Here is a 15,530-nt window from a genome sequence, read left to right on the forward strand (position 1 = left end):
TATGTCTCTAGGGAATGCTGATGCTACTAGTTGGCAGACTACACTTTAAGAGTCACTGGCGTCAAACCACCTGGATTCATATCCTGGCTTCTTTCACTAATATCTATGTGGTCTTGGGCAGGTTATTTCATGTCTGTAAGCCTGAATTTTTTAATCCACATACTGCAGATAATAATATCTATCCAATAGACTTCTTGTGAGCATTAAATGAGACAAGAAACATGGAAAGTGCTTAGCCTCATTCCTGGCATAGGGAAAAGTCAATGCATGGCAGCAGTTTATTATTATTGTTAATTGGGAAAATATGCCAAGAGCTAGTTCAAATTATTTATCATCAGCAGTGTGCATCAGATTCACTTGGAGAGCTTTTGCAAAATTCATACGATAAGACACCCCCACTCTCACAGATTCTGATATAGTCCCTATTTAGTGGACACTAAGATGCCATTGATTATAAGATGCACTATTATTTTACTGATAAGAAAGAAAATTCTGCAATTATACCATGATTAAACTAATGGAAAGTACATTCGCGTTTCAGAAATGAGAAACTGGGAAGAAATGTGCATCCTGGAATCGATAAAATACAATGGGCACTGATGTGAATTTGGGCTTGCTTCCCAGGTTATTGTGATATGCAGTTCTGGTTGAGAAACACTCGCTTAGTCAATGTGACAGCTGCAAGCAGACCACCAAGTTCAGGAGCCTTGAAGTTGGGAGAGCTGGCAGGTCGGAAGCCCATCCTTAGAACTGTAACATAGCCCAATATCATAACCCACCATAGGACTCCATAGGCTGTTACTGAAAGAAAAACATTCCCATTTGTTTTCATAGCAGCATTCACCCTCTCATCTTGGAAGAGGCTTTCCCACTGAATGCAGTTACCCACATGATGAGAACAAATCAGTCCATTGATGGAGCTAATCAGATCACAGGAGAGCGTAACGGAGTCAGCAGGAAGGTGTCAGGCCAAGATAGCTTTTTCTTATCTAAACGTGAATTCCAATCCTGAGATTTGAGGAGTACTGGGGAACACCTTTAAGGGAAGCAAAACATGGCTTACTTTCAGGGGAGAAGGGAGGATGGTAGAGGTCACACATATTACCAAAACTTGGCCATAATAGGTTTTTACTTTCCATCGTGATTTTTAAATTGTAGTTTTTAAAGTGTTGTAAAACATGAAGAGCTGATTTTGTACAATCTGATTAGTCTATCAAGTTTATAGCAATTGCGATTTCCCTACACTCTGGGAATCTTGGATGAAGACATGAATTACATGACCTCCCTCAACTTCACACGAATGCCCTCACCCATCGGAAATACACGTATTCTGTAATGCACCATACAACATGGCAATATTTGCTGACATTTTTGCTTGGGAGATAAGAATTTTTAATACTTCAGTAAATGGCCTCTGGTAGTCTCCATGCACAGAAACTAATTATAACAAGAAAATAAAATAATATTCATCTTCACTTCTGAAAAGTCTAAGAATGTAAATCTCTAATGAAATGTTAAAGTAAAATCATAGCTCTATTTGCAAATTTTCAACGATGAAAATTTCACTTTGACTTGTGATTATCTTGTGATTACCCAGCCCCTCCTACAATGAATGGGATCGCCAACAACTAATAGTCTTCTAGGACTCAATCCAGATGGACAAAGATAAGATGTGTAAGTCAGGGAGTATAAAGGTCCAAATAGTGGCAAACCAGTGCAATCATTATTAAAATTGAAAAGTGCATGAGTATGAATGCTTTTGTCATTTTCTTACTGCTTTGGTTCCACACACACATACACACAAAGTCAATGAAATCTATACTTCCCCAAATATTTTTTTGTACCTTGGAAATCTCTGTTGGTCCTGGCTCATATTAAATTCCTTTCTATAGTTATACATTCAATATTTGCCACAATATTTTTTAAACTGTGATGTTCTTAAATTTTCACGCTTCTAATTGCAGAATGGGAAATACAAGATATCATGAAACTCAACAAAAATGTCTACCTGATTTAAATGACTGAACATGTAGAATACAATTTAATATAAAATGTTGTCACTAGAATAAGGACATCTTAGATGCAGTCACACTGGTCATAGAGACCAGGGAGGAGGAAGCAGCAAGATCTTTATAGGAAATTAGTTCCAGTTTTACTATAAATATAGAGGACAGCATTTTTTAAATTGATCTGTCTTAAAAGGTTTAGTTGCACCATGAGTGCAACCATTATCTTCCACATAAGAAGATAATGACTGGTCTTGCAATTCTTCAATTCCATCCACCACAGCAACAACCAAATAACTTATTGGCACACACTTTTCCCCAAGGGTTTATCTTCATTGAGAGATTCTTCATGCACCTTATCTATTTTTGTGTATATACTTCCAAAAGTTTTATCACATTGGTGTATGGGACGTCTTTGTAATATTTTTAGTCTTTGTAAGCCAAAAGAGAAACCTTAAGAGATAAGCATTAGCAACGGTTTGGAGATTCTGATTTGTTTTAACAGAAACATCAATTATTTCAAGTCCTCTGCTGATTAGAAACTAATAGATCTCACTTGATATGTCAAAGCATTTTGATATTGTTTTGCAATCCTATAAAATTCCATTGCCATTTCTAATCATTATCTGAATGTTCAGCTTTTCCAATATTCTTCTCTCAGTCTTCTGTGTCTCTTAGGGAATCAAACGGTATTGCTTGTTTAAGAAGAAATACGCTAAAGACAGGATGAGACAACAATTTCAGGAGGAAAGAGTAACAGTAAAATGACCTTTCCTTCTCTGGTATAATTCCTAGGATTATAGAAAATGTAGAGATCTAACACACATCACCTTCAGAGAGACCTTTAGATCTTTCAACTTAACCTGTGGCCAAAATGGAATAAGCAGAAACTGAGTGTCTGAGTAGTAAAGCAAATTTGTAACAAACAGCTCTTGAAACTGTTTAGCTCCCAGAGGGTGCTGATTAATAGAACATCAACCTGGTTCTAGGTTTCCAGCATCGTAAAAGGATTCTTTCCTGGGATCCATCTGTTTCAACATTTTACTCAATGTCCTGGATGAAAATATTAGAGAGGACATCATAAAATTTGTAGGAGGGAGAGTGACCATATTGGATGACCGAATCAGGATTGAAAAGGAAGCTGACCGATCAGAAACGACAGTTAAATCTAATGAGATGAAAGGTAATAGCAATCAATTTAAAATGAGGTAATTGAGTCCAAAGGTACAGCTGTTTTGTACAGAACAGACAATAGCAACAGCTTAGTAGCTAGCAATCCATGCAATTTATTCTATAGAAAGGTTAATATGAATCAACAGTGAATGGAATGTTTGTTGAACGAATGAATAAAGGTAGTGTAGAATCAATGAGAGAGGAGGGGAAAGGAGGGAAGAGGAGGGTAAAAGAAAGAAGGAAAAGGAGGAGGAGAAAGGAGACCCACTTGTCTCTGTGCAGCCCAGACCACCCTTGCAGGACAAGTATGGACAAGCTGGGTACATTCAGCTGACATGTATGTACAAACACTCAAATCAATAACATCCAAGACATGTTTGAAAGAATCAGGCTTATTTAGCCTTGGAGATCTAATAATCATGTTCAAATATCCTAAAAACTTTAATAGAAAAAGAATTGGAGGTGTTGTTGTTTGACCCAATAGTTACAAGTGGCACGAATGAGTGGAAAGCTCAGAGGAGCAGAAGTAGATTCTGTAAGAGTATCCCAGTGTCTCAGTTCTCCAAGGATGAAATGGCTCAGCTTGGCAGCTACTGACCACTCTGTCCAGACGTTGGAGTCCTGACTAGAAGATCCTTGACAAGGTTTTTGCAAAACTAATTAAAGCATAAAATAGATGGTAGGACTAGATGATCTCTGGAACCAACCTCAAGATTTCAATATTCAGAAATTTTCCTGTGGTACAAATTAGATTCTTGCAAAAGATATTATCTTATAAAAACAATGAAAATGAATGGTTAGCTTCAGGGAGGTGAACCAAGTCTTTAGGAAATCCTAAGAGAATCCTTTATTTTCTTGCCTGTTTACTCTTTAGAAAGCAAATCTCATTCCCTAGGAAGTTATTAATATCTTTTTGTCCGCTGCTATCCTGGCCAATTTGGGGAATTTACACATAGCATGCTTTATCTTGTGAAATATAATAGTCTGTCCAGCATTCTTCCTTTGTGAGAAATCCCTATTCACTTTCATAAATTATGTGAATGGATCTGAAGCGTACTTTCCTTTCTTCAATAGAGACTATTCCCCAAAGTAGCCTGAAACATGCCAAACATCGGCTCCTACACACAGTTCAATACATGATATTGATAGGTATTATCACTGGGTGAATTCTGAATGTGAGGCCTATTTCACACACTCCTAAACAATTCCCTCCGTCTCCCACGGCCCAGTCACAGAAAGCTCAAGGAAATCAGAATAATTTGACTCTTTGCCTACACAAGCTATAACTAACCAGGTAAATCTGCTGAAGCAAACCCCAGTAGAGCATTCCAAAATCTAACAGAAACTAAATAAACATAATAAGTCTGATAAATATTTCTCTAATTTAATAAGTCTTTTAAAATATCTAAGTATCTTTTACCTGCAGTACTTTAATATTCAAAGATGTTGCTTTTCCATTTTGTGAGTTCCTGGGTGGCCAAGTGTTTATTTCGAGTTTATCATAGGTGCCTCATCCATCTTTGAATGATCAGATGCAATTATTATTTACCATGGTACAAAGAAAGGTGAGCAGAATCCCTAAGCCCTGAATTCTTTCAGGGGCGTTTACCATGCCCAGAGTATTCCCTAACATGTATGTTCATCAAAACGCTCAGTGCAAACACAACTTTATCCCTAACTAGGGTTTGGGCCCCAGGTACCTCACTGGTCTCCTTCCCTGACTAGGTAACCTGCACCTCATGGGAGCGTGGCAGACTCCTCCTGTCCCTTGGGCAAAGGATGAATAAAAACAACCCCAGCAGCTAACTCTTAATTCCTTTCCCCAAGTCCCACACCAATTCCAGGCCCTGATAGAATCTGCCCAGAGCGGCCAGGCTTTCCTAACTGGAGAGGTCTCCCTACACACCTGTGCTGTACAATGCAGTAGGCGCCAGCCACATCCGGTTAGGTCAATTTCATTCTCGTCCTTCTCTACTGGAGGATTGCTCCAGGATCCCATTTTGACTTGGGGTGACATTGTTCTTGGGCAAACTTTGTTCTTGGAGTTGATCAGACTCTACCTCCTGCTAAATATCAGAGTGTGCAGGTGCTCATTTATTCATTCAACAAACACTTATCAATTCCTTTTCTAGCTGCTAGATATAAAACCATGAACAAAACAGACACGGTACCTGCTCTCATGAAACTTAGTTCTAAGGGGAAAACCAACAGGTAAAGAGCTAATGGAAAAAGACTATTTCAGATGTAAGATTCAATCTCCCTGTTAGCCTCCTAATGACAAGTATTTGTTTCATTCAAGTGACCACAGCCCCAGGGCAATGGGCGCGCATGACATTTTTCCGGTGGCAACACTGATGGTTTTAGGATGTATTTGAGTCTAGTGTTCTTTTCAGTCTTCTCTTCAGAATTTCTACCCACAGCTTAATCCTTGCCTGTGTCCTTGGTTCTTTCTTAAAGCGTTCTCCAGGCTTTATATTTCAATTATCACATGTTTGGGTGTGACTCCTCCTAACTACTTATATTCCCAAACAGTACAACAAACTACTCCATACTACCTCTTGGAAGACCCCACTCCCAGCTTCTTAGCCTTGTCATTAGACCTTCATGATGTCTCTTAAACTAGTATCTTTCTTCCATTCTCAGTGGATATACAATCCAGACTGTCACCACTCATACGTGAATTACTAAAGCAACCTCCCTGAAAGATTTAATGTCTCAATTTCCCTTCCTTGCAATTGATCATGCACACTAAGTCATGATTAATCTTAAAATGGGCTGTCATCACCCCTGTCTGTCTTCTCTGCACTGGAAGCAGCTTTCTGGCCATAGCTCGCCACCCCCTGAAAGTGTATATCTGCCTCTCCCCCTTCCACCTCTCAGCTCTGGGCCAACCACTCTCTGCAGTGACTGAAGTGACCCACCAGAGACACTGACAGATGAGAACTTCAGCAGCTCGGCAGCCTCATGTCCCCTGACCTCACTTAGCCCTAGCAGCAGCTTCCAAGCCAGTGCCATTTCAAGGGACACTGACACAGCAGCCAAGTTCACTGGGGCTGGGGCTGACACAATAGGGGTCGCTGGCTCTGGCCTGGGGTTAGGACTGAGTTTGGAGCCTCCGCATTGCTTATGCCAGGAACCCTTCTCTGAAGCCACAGTTCTTCTCCTGAGCCGTGCTGGGCTTTGCCCTCCGGAGACCCTGGAGTTCTTTGACCTGACAGTGGCCTTTCTCATCCTCTCTGCCACGCAAAGGAGCCATCTCCACCTCTCATAGTTCTTTCTTCCACATCTCATCTAACCTGTTGTGTCCCTTTCCCTGTACCTCTCCAAGCAGCCTGGGAAAAGTGGTTGGCTCAGGGTTCAACAGAGGAAAGACAAATAAATACTGCACGAATAAGAAAAAAAAAAGTAGCCTGTCATTACCCTACCCAAAAATCTGTCATGGTACCCTGTGAGCTGTAGAATCAAGTTTCTTTTTCATGAATTTATTGCTTTGGGAGATAAAGCTAACACTGAATAATTCTGTTATTAAAGTAACTGTTTCATTTAGGAATAAGAATTATAATCTGTTTGGTCTCTGAAAATGATTTTAAATTTTTCAGGCTGATGTACCTCTTGGCTCTTATGACATATTATGTACCTACATATATCTCCTCATTTTATCTACTTAAAGTGTTTCTAATCATCTTCCTCCCACAGTTTCCACCAAACTCTTCTTTCACAAGAGAGAGAGAGAGAGAGAGAGAAACAAGCTTATAAAGGTAATTTACTGAGTTCACTGACACAAATGGGAGTTTTAAGAAGTACAAAAAACTATTTTAGCATATTCTGGCCAATTTTATGTACCATTCCCATTGTCTTGCCACCCACATGAAGCCTACACTGTCTTTTTCCACGGCGTCCGAAGCCCAACAACTTGCGTTAGAATGACTTTCTTCAGACAACTTTTGGATCAACATCTACAAACGAAAACCAGCTCGGCATTTGGTCAGAGGATCCAGTAGTGACTAGTAATTTTGCCAGTGTTCAGGATGCTAAAAACTGAAAACCACAAACTCATCCTTTATTGTGATCTCAAGCTCAATATCTATCTTCTATGTATTTTAAATGTCCAAAGAGCAAAACTGCGCTTTGACTTCATTAGGTACTGAGGCAGAACTAATGAAAGATACCTTATTAAAACGTTCTAGTTACCTTTTCAAAAATACCTACTTCCTTTTTCATGAGGGTTAATTATATAAAAGAAAATTCAAGTCTCATTTGTTATTATCCTTACCTGCCCTAGCAATCAAGGGAAAAGAAGGTTTTCTTATCTTTCTGTCATATTTTATTGCAGTTGAATTAATTCTTGTAGTTATATCCTTACTACAATTATACAAGTTAATTGATACTTAAAGTTACTAATGTTCAAATTTGCAATATTTTTCATAATAATTGCTGTTTCTATTACCATAAGTCTACTAGACTCTGAGAAACTATGTAGACTTTCACTCAGATCCCTTGACATATGTTCAAAATTATTAATATACAAACATGTATACATAATATAATATACACTACTATATATAAACAATTCTATTAGATGAGACTAGATCCTAACCAATCACTGTTTAACCCATTTCTTAGTACCATTTGACAGGAGCTTCAGGTCACTAGAATTATCTTCATTGACTTGGAAAAAAACAGAAGACATAAGTTACGTCACAGGTCATTAGCAAATACATAATTGTGCTTAAATGCTTCTATATCTGTATGACAATACTTATTTAACAAACACTTATATAGCACTTACTATGCCAGGCACTGTTCTAAACATTTTATAACTGTTAATTCTGCTCTACTTCATCGCAGCGTTGTAAGTTAGGTAGTGTCATTATCCTTGTTTTACAAATGGGGAAACTGCAGCCCAAAAGGGTTACGTGTCTTGCTCAAATCCCTAGAGCTAGTAAATGGCACATTCAGCATTTGAACCTAGAAATCTGGCTCCAGAGTCTGAGCTCCTAAGCACTCTGCTTGGTTGTCTGTCAATATTCAAAATTATTTCCATATTTGGAATCTAATTTCTATATAAGGATGTGACAGCTTATCATTTTTAAAAACACATTTCCCATTGATATCTGAAATCGCTTTGTGGCTGCTCCCACAGAGACACCCAAGGTCTCCCTGACCCCCCACCCTATGGCTCAGGTGCCCCCCTGCCGTGCACCATCCAGCTCTGTGCCTTCTCCTGTGGTGGCACCTACCATGATTACTGCCTATAAATACTAAGTTACTTAAGAGCAAGGAGTATGCCTTCCCCCCAGTTGTATCTCCAACACACTCTACCTGTACAGATAAAGCACTGTTAAAGATCATCCAGCAGCCAAAGAGTTACACTGATTTCTTATTAAAGTATGACACCTACAATAAATATCTTCTCTTACCCATGGGTGTAGGCACCCAGCCCAATTTTTAAATTAGCAAGTGTATGGAAATAGGCTTGTGATTTGAAGGAAATGATACTGCAGAAAAGTAAGGGGATGAATGGCCCACTCCCGTCTTGGCATAGAGCTTTCAAAATTGGGGGTGGGGGGTTGGACTTAAAGACACTAAAAGTCCTTGTTTGAAAAAGAGCCAGCACAGCTGCACTGAGCATTTCAAGCTAAAAGTCAAGGAACATATACCACGCAACTGTAACAAAACACCTCCTTTGAAACGTGGCAGCAAGCAAACAATTGCCAGCTAGCACATTGCTCTCCCTGAAGAACGACGTTATGTCATTTTGTGAAAAGGACATCAAAACAACTTGTCAGTTTAACAAAGGATGTAGATACACCACAGGAAAACTTTCATGTACCACTTTAAGTATGTCCAAAAATTGCCATAGAAACGCTTAAGCCATAATAATCTGAACCTAACTAGACTTATTAACCAACATAAACTATAACTTTTCTAAAATGTCTACTTCTTTATAAGTACAAAAATTTGTCAGAAAATTCCTATAAACTCTTAGAAAATAGAGTTCTACAGAGAAATGGTGATTTATTTGCTTTCATTCAGCCAACATTCACTCATCACATTGTTAATTATGTACCTATTATGTGCTAGGTACTCTATCGGGTGTACTTATACTTATATGAATCATTTTTCCTGGCAATAAAACCATATTTTCTAATTGGGTTAGTAATGCCAAGATTTTTGTCAAATGCTACAGCATTAGACAGTGACTTCTTTGTATGCATGAAAAAGGAGCAGAATTTTAGTTGACGTAAATAATCCTATATTTTATCTTGAATGGCAGGAACATACATAAGTAAATATCAGCTTATACATGTAGTTTGAGTCTGATTAACTATTCATTTTGCATATTTTTGCCTAACTTGATCAGTCAATTCACTGAGATAGTTCAATTGGCTTTGGCACTTAGATCGGGTCGACCATGAGTCCATAAGAGGAGATAGCTGAATGGGCACTGGAAGACCAACACCCCCCTAGATCATAAGCTCCTGAAGATAAGTACCATGACTTCCGTAGCTCTGTAGCTGGATGTGTTTCCTACACAGAGTGGGCATCGATATATGATTCTTTGAGTGAATGAAAGAATGACCCCACATAACTGCTCTCAAACACAGATAAATATATGCCATTTATAAAAATTTCCAGGGGTACCAGATATGCAGATGGCCATTTGGCCTTTACCTTTATATTAACCCTTCCTAAATGCACACATCATATTGAGGATCTTAAGACAAATTAATTTGCAGCTAACTAGATGATTTAACCAAGACAAGCTATAACTTTACTAGCAACTGTTAATTTCTGTGAGACTTCTTTAATTCTCTTAACTTTTCATCACTGATTGCTTTGTTTTTGAGTTGGACTATTGTTTCCTCTTTTACGCTATTCTGATTATTAAGTTAGAGGCTAATAAAATAATAACTAACTCTGCTTCTTGGTTACCAGCTTCAATGCATGATTATTCAAGCTTATCTCCTTTTTATAACTTTGATTGTACTATGATATGATGTCTGCACCTCCCATCATGCTATCCTGTACCCATTCTACTATAATACATGTTTGCCTTGCCTCCCAACTGAAAGCTAGAGCAGGGTCCAGGTTCCTGTCCTTTTTTGTCATCCTCACACCCTGACAAGACGCACACTATTGAATCCATTCCAGGGGCACGTTTGAGAAAGATAATATAGTACTGCAAAAAAATGGGGGGTAGGAGGCAGCGAAAAGCATCCCAAAGGCCTCTGCTAGAAAATTGAATTACAGTTTCTAAGAGAAGTGAAATATTCTCCTTCATTCTCTCTATCTCAGTCACCACCTGTAAAATGTATACATAATCCTATTCTACTAGTGCTAAACTGGCAGCCGTGGCGTTATGTAATATGATTGTGTCAGACACTCTTGTTTGGCCAAACAGCCATTTCCCGGCCCCAGCCACCTTCTCCTGTGGTTACAAATAGTAATGGTTACTTTCCTTGCTTCTCTTGCTGCAAGGGGTCCCCATGTGACACAGTTCTGGCTGGCACTGCCACTTCCCCTTCTTCCAGTCTTGAATGTATAATGCCTAGATCTGCATTGTGCATTTTGCAACCATGAAGAAAAAAGCATGAAAATGAAAAGCCCACTTGTTGTGGACAGTGAAACAGAAGATAAAATAGCATTATTGAACAACTAAGCAAAGCAAGCAACCCTTTACCTTCAGACAGCCTGATGTGAGAAAAAAAGACTGTTCGTGGAAGCTACTGTTACAGCCAAATGCCTTCCAACTGAGACGCTGGTTAAGACAATCATGGTTTAAATCCTGGTGCTGCCTTTTACTAACTGTGTGGCCGTGGGCAAGTTACTAAACATATCTAAATTTCAGTTTCTCATCTGTAAAATAGGCATAAATGCAATTGTTACTGTAGGATTCCTGTGAACCATTGTGAGAAATATGAGATAATGCATGTAAAGTAATTCACATTGAACTTGGCATATAGTATTACTCTCAAACATTGAAGATGCACTTTAATACTAAAATGTAAACACTTAGGAATATTTTAAAAGCAAACGTTGCTTCTTCACCCTCCCTCCCAAATAATTCCATACAAAAAATTAAATATTTAGAGTGTTTTGAGAATTCAATTACTTATCAAATAATTCTCACTCTATATACCTTTAAGGTCAGGACATCTACAATTAGCACTAAAATGCACAAATATACTCATGTGTGATTAAATTAGGTGGTACAAATATCAACTAATAATTACTATAATTTAAATTTTTATATTGTTCTAATTATTGTCACTAAACACATACTATTTTCTCAAGCACAAAGATAGACTGAAACAGCTTATAGAAACCCCGACACTTTATCTCACCGCCTCACTCAGAAACCCGAGGGATTGTGAATCTTTAGTGTTTCATTTATTAGGTTATTTTCAGGACATTCCACCATTTCTCTTGGAACATTGAAGAAAACAGCAGGTTTTTGGCTTGGGTTTTGTTTTGTTTTAGTCATAAGCATGTTAGCTTCATTTCAACAAGATCATCATTCCAATTATTTCTCTTTGGAAGCTCATCTTGCAAGACCAATAAAAGACTGTTCCCAAGCCTAGAGACTCTCCATTTATAGCCTCTATTAAGCCTCTTAAAGGTAGGTATTTATTCCAATTAAATATTTAAAAGGTAGGTCCTTTTATGAAATAGCGTTTTTATTAATTCAAAAAGAGATAATTACTTATACTTCTAAATCCTTTCTAATAGGATTTGAGTTGACCTACAATAAAAGACACAAATAAAGATTGTTAAAATAAATCAAAACATACCAAAGCACTACAAAAGAGGATGTAAATATAAAAATTATCATTGTTGTGATTATGCACAAAATTTAGCTGTCATGAAACTAAGACAAAAATGGAAATACATTTGATTAAGTAATCCTCATTACGTTATAGAGCAGATCTATAATATTTTTGTAAACTAATTCTAAGTTTATAAGTGTGGACGTGGTACTAAATTCCAGTAGGAATGCATCTTCTGGGCCCTTCTTCAAGGACAATTGAGTTTCATAATACACAGTATTTTCATCAATGAGGTTCAGTGGCTGCTTTGAGCTTCAATAAAAGTCAATAGCATAATGTTATATCAATATTTTTAAAATTATTTTTAGCCATGGGACCTGGAAAATCAAATATTATATAGCAGCTTAATATGTATAATAGATAAGTAAGAACTTGTCTAAGTAAAACAGATGTAAAAGTCCTGAAGCTACCATATTCACTGATTACGGAATCTGGATAAAGAAAAGGCCTGTGTAGCCAATAAGTTGATCATACCAGTTACAGATAGAAAAAATGCAAATAAGATGTCCCACAGCTAATATCACACTTAATGGTGAAAGACTGTATGTCCTCTCCATAAAGCTGGGAAAAACCAAGGATGTCTGCTCACATCACTTCCTTTGAACATTGTACAGAATGTCCCAGTACAATAAAGCAAGGGAGGAACAGGAAATACAAGCTGTACAGATAGGAGAGGAAGAAATAAAACTGTCTTTATTCACAGACAACTTGACTGGGGATGTGGAAAATCTTAAGAATCCACAACAACAACCAATAAAACAAAAGTCACTAGAACTAATGAGTTAATTGAGCACAGTTACAAGATTCAAGATGAATAAACAAGAATCATTTGTATTTTATATACATGGAAATTAAACAAAAAATGCATTTACCACAGTATCAAAAAAACCCAAAATACTAAGAAATAAATTTAACAAGATGTGGACACAGGTAATACACTTAGAACAAAATACTACTGAGAAAAATTAAAATGGACTTAGATAAGGAGATTGCTGTGTACTGAACTGCATCTTGGTAAAACTCATGTGTCTTATGTCCCAGTGTGATGGTATTTGGGGATGGGGCGTTTCGAAGGTAATTGGGTTTAGATGAGATCATGTGGATGGGGCCCTCGTGATGAGATTAGTGCCCCTATAAGAGAGGTTATTTCTCTCTCTCTCTCGCTCTCTCTTTCCCTCTACACACACACACACATACACACACACACGTACACAGAAGAGATCATATGAGCACAACAGCAAGATGGCGGTCACCTACAAGTCAAGAAAGAAGAAGCCTCAGTACAAAATTTACTTTGCTGGCACCTAGATCTTGGACTTCCCACACTGTAGAACTATGAAAAGATTAATTTCCAATTTTTACATCACCCAGTCTATGACATTTTGTTATGGCAGCCCAGGCTAAGACAAAGACATACTATGTTCGTGGATCAAAAGACAATATTGTTAAGATATCAATTCACTCCAAATTGTCCTACAAATTCAGCACAATCCCAAATAAACTCCCAGCAGGCCTATATAGTCCTGCAATTTCACTCCTGAATATATACCCAAAGTAATTAAAAACAGATACTCAAAAGGATATTTGTATGCCAGTGTTTACTGCAGCATAATTAACAATAGTGAAAAGGTAGAAACAATCCAACTGTCCATTAGGAGATGAATGGATAAACAAAATGTGGTATATACATACCATAAATACTATTGAGCCATGAAAAGGAATGAAGTTCTGATACATGCTACAACATAAATGAACCTTGAAAACATTATGTTAAGTGATATAAGCCAGGCACAAAAGACAAATATTGTATGATTTCTCTTATATGAAATACATAGAGACAGAAAGATTAGAGATTACCACGGGCTGGGGAAAACTGGGTGTTACTGCTTAATGGGTACAGAATTTCTGTTTGCAGTGATGTATATTTTTGGAAATAGTAGTGATGGTTGCAAAACCATTACATTGGGAATGTAATTAATGCCACTAACCACATTTAAAAATGGTTAAAATGTTAACCTTCATCCTATATATTTTACCATAATAAATAAAACTTTGTTTACAAATATATTCTAGAAAACCTTTTCATAGAAATCTAGCTTTTTTATATATGAAAATATTTTTAACTTTTTACATTATATTAATTTGCACTTTTTCAAAGTACATTAAAATGTATGTGCTTTGAATGATTACATTTTTTTAAATTATAAATCATTATGTTCAATAGAATCTAAATTATGTGAAAATATTGGTAACAGTGTAATTATACTTTTATTAAAATAAATTAAAGAAAACATTTTGTGGAATAAATATATAACTTATGAATTACAAATGTATTTTTAAATGTCATAGGCCGATCCACAAAACATTCAGACCTGCAATAGTAATTATTAATAATAATTAAATTCAGTCGTCTTTTATATTTTGCCAACTTTTAGTCATAAAAAAATATATTTTTTGATGTTGTGGTTTGAAGATATATTTTCCAAGGTAGGAGGCTGGGACACATTTAACTGTTCACTGTTTGATTTATAACTTTTAAGTATTCAGTCATAAGGTATGTGGACCTCCACTTGTACTTGTGCCCTGACTCCTACAAATGTGTCTCCTAGGGCCACAGATTAATCTCTGTAGGTCTCAGTCTGCTTATTTATAAACTGAGCTCTCGTGGCTGTGGTGAAACCTGATAATGCACATCAAAAAATTTGTAAATTACAAAGCATCATTCTAATATGTAAATTATTGTTTAGCACCACTATCTAAAAACACTTTTTAAATGTTGAATAAAAATCTATTTCCACATATTTTAGAATAACAGAATCTTTAAAGTTGAAAGAAACCTTACAGATAATATGACACCACTTCTCTTTTCTTCCCTCAGCACTTTCTGAGACACCCCATTTTATTCTTTGAGAGCTCACTATTTAGAGTTAAAATGTGCCCTTCCTTCCATCTTTGTAATCTGACCTTAACAGAGTCATCATGATTGCTACAAATTGTTCTTGAATGTTACCCACTTTGAAAATTGAGATAATTTTCTTTTTTTAATCTCTAAAGAAAAATGTTTTAATGTTTTCTTTTATAGATTTCTTCAGCATTTTTATAATCCTAATGTTCTTTTATAGTCATTTTATTTTAAAATTTATTTATTTATTTATTTTAGTTACAGTTGACTAGAAATCTAGAAGTTAATTATAAAATATACACGAAAATGTAAAGGACCTGGAATTGCCAAAATCATTTTGGGAAAAAAAAAAAACTAAGTTGGCAGACATACATGCCTGATCTGAAGACTCATTATAATGCTACAATAATCTAAACAATGTGTAAGTGGAGATATATAGATCAATGGGAGTGAATGGAGTGCCCAGAATTAGGTTCATGTTTCATCAATTAATTTTTGACAAAGTGCCAAGGTAATTCAATAGGGAGAGGAGTCTTTTCAATAAATGTGGTAGTATATCTATATATGCACACAAATAAATAAAATTTGACATTTCCTCACATCACACATAAAATTAAC

At 36.7% G+C, this 15,530-nt stretch overlaps 1 protein-coding gene and 1 pseudogene across 4 annotated transcripts in view; one reads left to right on the plus strand and one right to left on the minus strand.

The window, feature by feature from the left end:
• Positions 1–15,530, minus strand: part of GRM8 (glutamate metabotropic receptor 8) — a 707,399-nt gene that overhangs the window by 443,392 nt on the left and 248,477 nt on the right. The gene's annotated exons all lie outside the window — the stretch shown is intronic.
• LOC308492825 (ATP synthase F(0) complex subunit C2, mitochondrial-like) lies at positions 5,329–6,450 on the plus strand (annotated as a pseudogene). Its single transcript has 2 exons — positions 5,329–5,390; positions 6,093–6,450. The product of its transcript is annotated as an ATP synthase F(0) complex subunit C2, mitochondrial-like (transcript).

This window comes from Rhinolophus hipposideros (genome assembly GCF_964194185.1).
Source record: "Rhinolophus hipposideros genome assembly, chromosome: 25".
In the NCBI taxonomy this organism is placed as follows: domain Eukaryota; kingdom Metazoa; phylum Chordata; class Mammalia; order Chiroptera; family Rhinolophidae; genus Rhinolophus; species Rhinolophus hipposideros.